Genomic DNA, 9,829 nt, shown 5'->3' with positions numbered 1-9,829 from the left:
ATACTGTATTTGTAAGTGATTGTCTGCTACAGATTGTTAACAGCTGACATGAAAAACAAATCCGACCTGGAAACAGGGAAAACACATGGCTGCTTAAAAGAGGTTGGGTCTACATAAGAGTTTCAGCCACTCTTGGAGTAAAATGGAAGTATCTCTATAAACAAATGCATTCATGAGACAGCCTATAGGGAGGAGGTCAAAGACATGGCAGTATGGTGCCAGCGCAACAACCTTTCCCTCAACGTGATCAAGACAAAGGAGATAATCATGGACTACAGGAAAAGGAGGGCCGAGCATGCCCCCATTCTCATCGATGGGGCTGTAGTGGAGCAGGTTGAGAGCTTCAAGTTCCTTGGTGTCCACATCACCAACAAACTATCTTGGTCCAAACACACCAAGACATTTGTGAAGAGCGTATGACAAAACCTATTCCCCCTCAGGAGACTGAAAATATTTGGCATGGGTCAGCAGATCCTGAAAAGGTTATACAGCTGCACCATTGAGAGCACTGGTTGCATCACCGCCTGGTATGGCAACTGCTCAGCCTTCGGCCTCAAGGCGCTACAGAGGGTAGTGCGTACGGCCCAGTACATCACTGGGGCCAAGCCTCCTGCCATCCAGGACCTCTATACCAGGCTGTGTCGGAGGAAGGCCCTAAAAATCGCCAAAGACTCCAGCTACCCTAGTCATAGACTGTTCTCTCTGCTACCGCGTGGCAAGCGGTTACAGAGCGCCAAGTCTAGGTGTGTCAGGTCCTGACTATAGAGAGCCCTTATTTTCTATGATAGAGTAGGTCAGGGCGTGACTGGGGGTTAGTCTAGTTTATTATTTCTATGTGGGGTTCTAGTTTTGTTTTTCTATGTTGGTGATTTTGTATGATTCCCAATTAGAGGCAGCTGGTAATCGTTGTCTCTAATTGGGCATCATATTTAGGTCGTTTTTTTCCACCTGTGTTTTGTGGGATATTGTTTATATGTAGTTGCATGTCAGCACTCCATTGTCGTCACGTATCGTTTAGTCTTTATTGTTTTGTTGTGTGGTTCGCTTATTTGTAATAAAAGATGTGGAACCCAGATCACGCTGCATGTTGGTCAGAGAATGCTTCCCAACAATCGTGACAAGGTCCAAAAGGCTTTGTAACAGATTCTACCATCAAGCCATAAGACTGCTGAACAGTTAATCAAATGGCTACCCCCCCCACACACACACACACACTTTTTTACACTCCTGCTACTCTATGTTTATTATCTATGCATAGGCACTTTACCCCTACCTACATGTACATATGACCCTTGTAAGCAAGCATTTCACTGTAAGGTCTAATACCTGTTGTATTCGGAGCATCTGACAAATACGACTTGATTTGATTCAGGGCTGTAAAAATATGAAAGAACAAGACCAATTTAGTCTCACAAACTTGTGTGTTTTTCTGTGCTTTTCATGTGTCTCTCTCAGGAGGAAATGGAGTGGTGAATGGGAACAGGGTCCGTGGGTTGGGAAAGGAAGACACATGAGGCTTGGAGAGTAGAGTGAGTAATCACAAAGACATGGCTGGAAATTCCCAGAGGGCAAGGTATGGGAGGAATCTCAGGTACCTGAGGTGACAATAATGGAATGTCACACGTCATTGTGATATATTTGTCTTAGCTATCATATGTCTGCAGTGGAGTTAATTTCTTCTATCTTCATTTCAACTGACTGTGATGTGAACCTATCTCACAGCAGACACCCTGCTCATATACCCATCAATGCCTAACTAAAACTCAAGTGATAGAATCTTTTAGAACCTTACACAGTACACAGTGCAGGTGTTATATTATACAATTATCTTGGGAATTCATGAGGCTACAGTGGTTTATTATAGGACAGGTTGCCTAAAATAGTCATTTAAGTATCTATTTTTAGAGGTGTCTAGCCACTTGTCCATGGAATTGAACAAACACAGACAGGATGGGGTTTGAGTTACGTCAGCTTCTAGGTTCAGTTATCTAAAAGGATGTGATGTGAAATAATATCACAGGACTGCTCTCACAACAGCGACCCTTGAGACACAGGACCATGCATGTCTATGCAGAGTCATTCTGTCCACATCTGTTATTCATTAACATGTTATAGGACCATTGTTTTCCCCCAGTTTGATTAAGGCTTGAAACGTGCTTTACAAATAAAGATGTTATGACTGGGATATAAAGAACAGATATTGAACAGATCTGTTGAAATTACCATGCCCTTACTTTAACAACAAAATCAGTAGCCTAATGAAGAGGGGTGTAATAACATAGTAGGCTAATAACCTTCAATTATAGACACATGATCAACTATTTATTGATCACGGCTGGTCAGGTATGTCCTATGATGTCATGTCATATGATTTCCCTGGATAGGCCAATGTCTGGGAAGTGCCAAATGAGAGCATACATTATTTGTTATGATCCTGTCTCTTTAATATTTTTGAAACCTGATCTCTTCTTGCTTAGTCACACCCGTCAGCCGGTTAGCGCCGAGCGCGGCAGTGGCTGCCCATGTAAACCGATTGGCTGGTGGGTTTGACAGTCTTGTCCGATGCACAAGGGCGGGGTTCTCGGTCGGTGAAACTGAATTACCGGCCGAAGAAAACTTACCCTTGTTGAGCCTTGAGGTGTGGGAATGCGCTGGACACTGCCTGTGAAAATAGGAGCCCAATAGACATATCTGAGAATGTCTTAACGTTTTGTGGCTAGTTCCAGGATATAGAATTGGACTCTTGTTTGACTCGAAATAAATTATAATTTTTCCTTCTCAGAATGAAGTGACACCACATCACATTTCAGTAACTGGGATCTGTGATCTGAAATCTTTACAACCAGATTTTTTTCTCTACACCGGAAAACATAGGATTTGATTTTGATAAGGGTAAGTTTATTTTTATACTACATGAATAGGCTGGGTTTAGAGTGCTAGGCTATATACGATAGAAAACATCAGAAATAGAATGTTAAGAAGACGATCCTGAATAAACGATCTGTCCCTCTGTCTCGTGTGCGCATGTATGTTCGATAGCCTACACCGGGATCGATAGCCTACTCACACGAGCCAAAGGGAATGTATCGAACGAATTGTACTATTTGATATTGGAACCTGTTTTGAATTTCCTGGTTCACATGCATGTGTGCTGTAGGTTGCACAGATCTACGTGTATCGCTATACAATATTAGACCTTTCTTTCGTTTTGCATATTTGTGATTGTGAATGACAGCTTGTCATCACCTCAATACCAGTGCTTCTATTCTATAAATGTTTGATATTTCCGCGAGCGCCTTTAGGCTTCACGACAGCCCGGCATGTTCATTTGTAGCACAGGAGCACACCCGGTCTGTAAAGGAGCACATAGCAAGGTATTACTACATAATATGACTGCTATTACGCAGGCTTACACCTGAGGTATTTTGTCAGGTGATGAATGTAACAGATCTCCTCTGATAATGTTTCTCCTGGAATAAGTGGGTTCAGGTGTTTTCTACGCAAAATCATTGGAATACAATTATTATGACTGTACTCTTTCACCTTGTACTTCAACGATTGTTCATGTCGACCATTATCAATATTATGTTATGAACTATTGATAGTAATTATTAGGTAATTGATTGCTTGTTAACATTTTCATACATGTCATGAATGCAATGCCACTGTTTAAACTCCACTGTGCTACCTGATCAATGGAGACTGCACTATAGCCCCATGTCTGCAACAGGGATGAGAGATGTATTCAAATGTTATTTTGTCAAAGTGAGAGGAGCAGCAGGCCAGGCAGGCAGCACATGGCCTGCTGAAACATGATAGCATCCAGAGGATCATCATGAGGGCTGATGTCATGACACAGATGCACCGTGATGTGTGGTAGTGACGGGTCATGTTCATCCTCACTTACTGTTCCAACTGGAATGGAGGTACAGGGAACGTTTCTCTGAGGAAGAGCCTGGGGTGTGTGTGTGTGTGTGTGGGGGGGGGGGTGTTGTCTGTGTGTGTACAGTGTGAGGCATGTGTGGAGGAAGGTGTGTGGCATTTGTGTGCCGTACAATCGAGAGAGCGTATTCCTTAAAAAAACCTAGGGGTTCTGGAGCTGGCATTGAATGGAGCAGGTGGGAATGGGCTAGCCAGGCCTGTGTTGGTTGGTTGGTTGGTTGGTATGTGGGTGTAGCAGGGAGCTGCTGAGAGGACACACTGGACTGTAGTCATGCCCACATGAGTCATGGTGCAGTATCTGTCTATCTATCAGTCAGTCTTGCTAAGTGTGCAACACTCACTCACTCTCTCTCCATGTGGTGTTGTTTTCACTTGGGCTACTGGGTTGAACCGGTCTCACCCTCAGGAGTCCTGTTCTGAACCCACCAGTCTGTGCCAGACTTGTTTTGGTATTTTTTTTCATATTTAGGGTGAAGGACACTAGCATGACAGCATGCATGCATCTCTATTATATTTAAGGCCTTCTAAGGCAGCCATGAGGTTGTGTTCTGTGTAGGTGTTTGTTCGAATCACCCCATGATGACTGATTGAAAAGCTGACCCGTCTTCAGATGTGGATGTGTCATGCCAGGCCCACTGCTGCTCCGTCCAGTCAATGAGATGATGCAGCCCCTTAAGCAATTGCATATTTCCTGGAAGGATCTTCTTGTTTAACGGGGTCTCTGAGCATGTCGTATGACTATGTACGTTACCCAAGACACTCTATTTAGTATGATATGTTACCCTTCGTATGGTATGTATTCATTTGTGTATGTCCATCATCCATTTTGTACAATATTTTACGAATTTGCAAAACGTACAATATGTTACAAATTTGTTACCAACACGCAACCTTTGGGCCCACCTACCCACCGCCGACCAACCACCCTCTTTTCGTAACTTCTGTCTAATGTAACCATACCAAACATAACATATCATATGTTTACTATGTTACATCTAGTCTAAAGACCAGCCTGTCTTGTTATGAAACTATGTTGTTCTCTCCCATGGCCTTCAGGTATTTACCCTAGTCTCTGAACAGTTCACTCTCTCTCCCCCTCTCTCTCCCCCTCCCTCTGTCTCTGTCTCTCTCTCTCTCCCCCTCCCTCTGTCTCTGTCTCTCTGTCTCTCTCTCTCTCTGTCTCTCTCTCTCTGTCTCTCTCTCTCTCTCTCTCTCTCTGTCTCTCTCTCTCTCTCTCTCTCCCCTCCTCTCTCTCTCTCTCTCTCTCTCTCTCTGTCTTTCTCTCTCTCCCCCTCCCCCTCCCTCTGTCTCTCTGTCTGTCTCTCTCTCCCCCTCTCTCTGTCTCTCTCTCTCTGTCTCTCTCTTGTTCTCTTTTTGTGTGCATGTGCACGTGTGTGTGCGTGCCTGTGTGCTGAGCACATGCTTCTCTAAATCACCCCAGGCTGCCTGCTGCGGCTTCAAAAGGCCTTGCTATGTCATGTGGCGTGAAATGACATAGGATTGATCTTATTAGTAATTCTAGTGTTAGTATTAATCAAAGTAATATCAATTGTTGAAGAGAATACATTTTCTACCACAGGCATATCAGTGTTTGAAAAGGGTTTAATGTGTGGGCTAAATCCTAACTCTTTTACATTTTTTATTTATTTACCCCTTTTTCTCCCCAATTTCGTGGTATCCAATTGTTTTTAGTAGCTACTATCTTGTCTCATCGCTACAACTCGCGTACAGGCTCGGGAGAGACGAAGGTTGAAAGTCATGCGTCCTCCGATACACAACCCAACCAAGCTGCACTGCTTCTTAACACAGCACCATCCAACCCGGAAGCCAGCCACACCAATGTGTCGGAGGAAACACTGGCAACCTTGGTTAGCGCGCACTGCGCCTGGCCCGCCACAGGAGTCGCTGGTGCGCGATCAGACAAGGACATCCCTACCGGCCAAGCCCTCCCTAACCCGGACGACGCTAGGCCAATTGTGCGTCGCCCCACGGACCTCCCGGTCACGGCCGGTTACAACAGAGCCTGGGTGCGAACCCAGAGTCTCTGATGGCACAGCTGGCGCTGCAGTACAGCGCTCTTAACCACTGCGCCACCCGGGAGGCCCTAACACGGAACTCTCAACGTGACTCACACACCCAACAATCTGAGTTATGTGTATCCACATCTCAAATGAGGATTCCTCAGTTTGTGGAAGCATGCTTGTAGTTGTAAAATATAAGGCAAAGCAACGGTATCTCTTGTCTTGCAGTTAAACATGTCAACCAACTTGGTCAGCAGCTTTCGTAACAATAAGCTGGGTGTTCCAAGCAGATCAGTTGAGAGTGTTCCCACCACGACAGACAGATGGACGGTGCTTTACAAGCATGGCAGGTATAGTTTCACTGAAGAATAATGGCGAGAGAAGAACAATTTACTGCCTATGCGCTCTCTTTGGTCTGGGCCCCATTGGTGCTTGCTCAACCACTACCGTCAATAACTTTGATGTGCTTGTAGTCGGTCTGGGGTTTGTGTCAGATTGTGTCAAGGCTTCAGGAATTGTTGATAAGCAAAAACAGACCACTCTTTTCAGACGTTGCAAAAATGATTTGTCACGTCAATCTGCCAATCTATGAACCGTGGAGAATATGCCATGGTGATTACGCTTTATGTGGAATACTTGTGAACAGGAAGATGTTTTCCTCATGCTGTCAGACACTGAACGCCTTGCAAGCGAAAACAGAAACCTTCACATTAGTTCCCAACAGTCACAATGAAAAAGCCTTATCAAAACCAATCCCCCACCATTTTGTGTTGTGTGAGGAGTTGGCGTGGTCATGGAGGCTACTTGTTTGTATTCACAATCGTCCTCCCTCGAGTGTCTTGAGTTTGCCCGTGTATGAATAAATGGAACATTGCTTTGGTCTGTGAGTTTCCTGTCAGTGTTCAGGCCTTGATTATGTGTCCCAGGAAAGCAGCCGTGAAGCAGCTAACTGTAACCCTCCCATTACATCTTGGAGGTCGCATGTAGGGCCTGTGCTGCAGAGGGTAGGCCCGGCCGACAGACAGGACTACAAACTCAGTCAGATGTGATGTAATGCTGTGATGCTATTTCAGGTCTACCTCTGGTCTCCACGGCTCTGTCTGCCAGCAAGCCATTCTGCCTGCTCCTCTCTCTCTCTCTTAGTCCCCATGTTACCACCTCATCTATCAAAACTCAGCCATGGCCTATGTTGGGATCCACAGTCAGGAATCCCAAGAAACTCAAATACCCATGTTTCCTGTTATGACTACAGGGCAGAATGTGAACTTCCTTTAACTGAATGTAGGGATTAATATAGATTGTTTTATGTTATTATTTGTTTAAAGCTGATTTTAGGTGGGGCTTAGTCTGATGAGATTATATTTAGGGCATGATTCTTGCTGCTGGGGGTTTTTATGGATTCCATTGGTTGTTGTTCTCAATGGGGTGGCATCTGGTCTGAGACTGGTTTACCCGGCGGCTCTCGTCATTCTCAGGACTATGGGAATGTTGTGGGTGCTCCTACCAAGCAGACCAGAGCTCCAAGGAGGAGGAACTGCTCTGTGTATTTTGATCTTGCGTGTTTTTCTTTTTCACAGATAAAAAATAGGGGTCCATAGGAACGTATTGTTCCATAGTTGTTGGCATGTGGATAGTGCTTATCCTGTAGTATCTCATAACACAGAGTTTACACAACAAGTCAGAATCTCTAGTCCAATTCAGATCCTGACCTGTGTAGTATCTCATAACACAGAGTTTACACAACAAGTCAGAATCTCTAGTCCAATTCAGATCCTGACCTGTGTAGTATCTCATAACACAGAGTTTACACAACAAGTCAGAATCTCTAGTCCAATTCAGATCCTGCCACTCAAAACAGATGTAATATAGGCTTAATTTTTTAAATGGTTGTCAAGTGGACAGTTTGTGGAACTATTGTCAGTCTTGTTCTTTTTCGACAGGAATCTTGAGTGCAGGACTAAAAATAACATATACCACATTCAGCACTTTTCCTCAACCTTTTTGCTAGGAAGTGAGCGTTCTCATTTGCACCAACAAAGTCCATTCCATTATTGCAAAATCCCCAAGAGAAATCTTTGTTCTTCAGTTTTCAGTTCGAGCCCATTAGCACAGGTCTCTACTGTCAGACTGTCCATAGTGTTGGCTTACTACACACACTATCTCTTTAAAAGACTGAATGGCCAGACAGACACAAGGATTGGAGAGGGACAATTATAGTTACTATCCCAGGACTGTTACAGTTGAGAGCACATTTTTTAAATAGGGCGGCCTGCTATCTTTGGCCCAGCAAGCCTTCAGCCCCTAGTGTAGGGATCATCAACTAGGTTCAGTCACGGGACAATGTTTTTCATGCGGGTGGTCAGGGGGCCGTAACATAATTACAAATAATTTGTAGACTGCAAATTGACCGGAAGAAGCCCAAACAAAAGTGATACAATGACAATGAGTGTCACTATTGTGAACAAGTTGAGTTAGAAAGTTCCAGACGCAGAAATATCATACCCCTAAGACATGCTAACCTCTCACCATTACAATAATACGGGAGGTTAGTATTTTTGCAGGGGTATGATATTTGTGTATCTGTAACTTTCTCACTCATCATTATTCACAATACATTCAGGACTATCCGTAATCATGGTAGATACAACATTAATGTAGAAGTGTTTAGAAACATATTCTATTCTTATTTACAATAAAAGTGACTCCAAAATGACACAATCCATTATTTACCATTCATTTCTATTGGGCACAAAATAATCTGAAACACAACCAAAACTAACTGCAAATGCATCCAGCAAGTTTGTAGAGTCACAAGCTTGATGTAGTCATTGTGTTCTAGGAATATGGGACCGAATACTAAACTTTTGACTACTTTAATACACATATAAGTGAATTTGTCCCAATACTTTTGGTCTCCTAAAATGGGAGGACTGTGTACAAAAAGTGCTATTATAATTGTTTACCTGATATGGATAAAAATACCCTCAAATGAAAGCTGACAGTCTGCACTTTAACCTTATAGTCATTGTATCATTTCAAATCCAAAGTGCTGGAGTACAGATTCAAAGAAGGAAAAATGCTTCACTGTCCCAATCATTTCAGAGGGGACTGTATTACTCTCTACTGTACGTGGGAATACTGTGGAACATATTTCCATAATGAAGATCACTTGGAGCTGATTTGCTGGTGTTTTTACAGTATTTTATGTCCAACAGCAAAAACTACATTTTTGCTTAGTTGGGAAACCCTGCCCTAGGGACTGCGTATCCTCTTGGTGTATCACAGCGGTAAACTCATGTAGACTGTTCCCCTGAATGGAAGAGCACACGGAGTCATACACAGTAATATCTGGTCAGTCTCCATCATCAGTCCACACCACCACCTCCATCACATACCTTGGGCCCAACTCACTCTGTAATGGAGTTTCCAAGAAACGAGGGTGTGCTTTTGGAACAGCTCTGTGACTTGGCCTTGCCTGGTCCTCTGGGAGGAGGTGGATCCAGGAATGACTAATGATAACTGACAGGGAGACAACTTGGAAAGGTTCTGCAGTTGAACTGTTCGGTTGTGTTTTAAGATCTTTGTGTCACAATGACTGAAATTGCTGATGACGTCATCGTATAATTCTGTTGGTCCTTTCCGTTAGTTTGCTCTCCTGTTCCTCTCTGCTGCCTGTGCTACACTTCAGAACCATGCCAACTCTCCCATCGATTGGCCAGTTGTCAGTGGTTGTGCTTGGCATTGCCTTGTGCCAGGAAGATGATGTAAAGCCTACCAGTGGTGCCAGTGTTGCCACCCACATCACTCACTGCAATAATGAAGCCGTCTTCTGGATTCTTCTGGTTGGGAGCACAGTGGTGAAGGAC

General features: G+C 43.9%; 1 protein-coding gene across 6 annotated transcripts in view; it reads left to right on the top strand.

The window, feature by feature from the left end:
* Positions 1-2,533: 2,533 nt before the first annotated feature.
* rhbdf1a (rhomboid 5 homolog 1a (Drosophila)) overlaps positions 2,534-9,829 on the top strand; it is a 51,682-nt gene continuing 44,386 nt past the window's right edge. For 4 of the 6 annotated variants that reach the window (XM_052518778.1, XM_052518776.1, XM_052518775.1 and 1 more), the window contains exon 1: positions 2,534-2,892. The gene's annotated coding sequence lies outside the window, so the exon portion shown is untranslated. The remainder of the gene's footprint in view (positions 2,893-9,829) is intronic. The other 2 variants (XM_052518773.1, XM_052518774.1) reach the window with 2 other exon arrangements.

This window comes from Oncorhynchus keta, chromosome 5 (assembly GCF_023373465.1).
Source record: "Oncorhynchus keta strain PuntledgeMale-10-30-2019 chromosome 5, Oket_V2, whole genome shotgun sequence".
In the NCBI taxonomy this organism is placed as follows: domain Eukaryota; kingdom Metazoa; phylum Chordata; class Actinopteri; order Salmoniformes; family Salmonidae; genus Oncorhynchus; species Oncorhynchus keta.
This window is presented reverse-complemented; position numbering and strand designations above follow the sequence as displayed.